This window comes from Myotis davidii, unplaced genomic scaffold (assembly GCF_000327345.1).
Source record: "Myotis davidii unplaced genomic scaffold, ASM32734v1 scaffold409, whole genome shotgun sequence".
In the NCBI taxonomy this organism is placed as follows: domain Eukaryota; kingdom Metazoa; phylum Chordata; class Mammalia; order Chiroptera; family Vespertilionidae; genus Myotis; species Myotis davidii.
The window spans coordinates 607,701-608,711 of record NW_006374611.1 but is presented as its reverse complement, the minus strand read 5'-3'; the positions used below and the strand labels follow the sequence as shown (position 1 = coordinate 608,711).

At 30.5% G+C, this 1,011-nt stretch overlaps 1 protein-coding gene across 1 annotated transcript in view; it reads left to right on the top strand.

Moving 5' to 3' along the window:
• The window catches only part of MIS18BP1 (MIS18 binding protein 1), a 64,880-nt gene that overhangs the window by 10,174 nt on the left and 53,695 nt on the right, over nucleotides 1-1,011 (top strand). The window lies entirely within an intron of this gene.

The following is a 1,011-nucleotide window of genomic DNA, read 5'->3' as shown; positions in this document are numbered from 1 at the left end:
CTTATAGGTTATTTTTAAAATAGTGACAGCTCAAATTTTTATACACAGTGCTTGATTTTCTTCCCAGAGGTTTTAATAAGTTGACTGGTATTTGCTGCTTAATTATATTTGGTTAGTTAATATTTACTTACATGCATTTTAATTCAGAGTCTCACATCTAAATTTATATCTGGGATAACCAGGTATAAATTATTGTTTCAGACAAGGAATCAAAATTATTTTAAAGCTTTGTCATACAGCTACATATTAAAATATGGCACTTTCTGGTTCTCCCTAAAGTGAAAGCATCAACAGGTAAGGGCTTTGCTTAATTCTGCTAATCTATTAGCACCATTTCCTATTCTTCAAAATCAATATCTTAGTGATAAATTTTTTTTAAAACAAACATGTAATGAAAACAATACAGGATATTACTATTCAGAGGTACTGGCCTGAAAATTTATAAGTTGAGTATATAAACTCTGTCTTGCCCACTCCATTTCTGCCTGCTGTGTGCCCATTTTCTGAATATCCAAGAGGCAGTGTAGCTTGCCTTGGTTGGAATTCTATTGCTGCTGCTTACTGACTGTATGACTTGGGCAGTCTCAGTTTTTTCATCTGTACAGTGATAATAATATTACTACTTTTGAAGTTATTTTGAGGATTAAATGAATTATATTTTTAAAACTTGAGAACAGAACTTTAAAGTGCTATTTAAGTGTTAAATAAAATTAATAAAGCCAAAAAAAACAGGATGAGAAGTAATATCATATTAACCCCTTCCCCGGCAGAAACGTGTATACTCGTTTTCACAAAATGTTCTTTTTCAGTCGTCGACGAGTATACTAAGAAAATATGGTAAAAAAATATGGTTTATAGGAAGACGAATTACAAACTGTTTTCATAACCAGCATCAAAAATACTATATAGAACCAAAATAAAAAAATTAGTCTGAAAAAGAAACGTTTTTAACAAAAAAATTGTTGGGGAAGGGGTTAATATATTCTGCATAAGTAAAATTTATAGAGACAG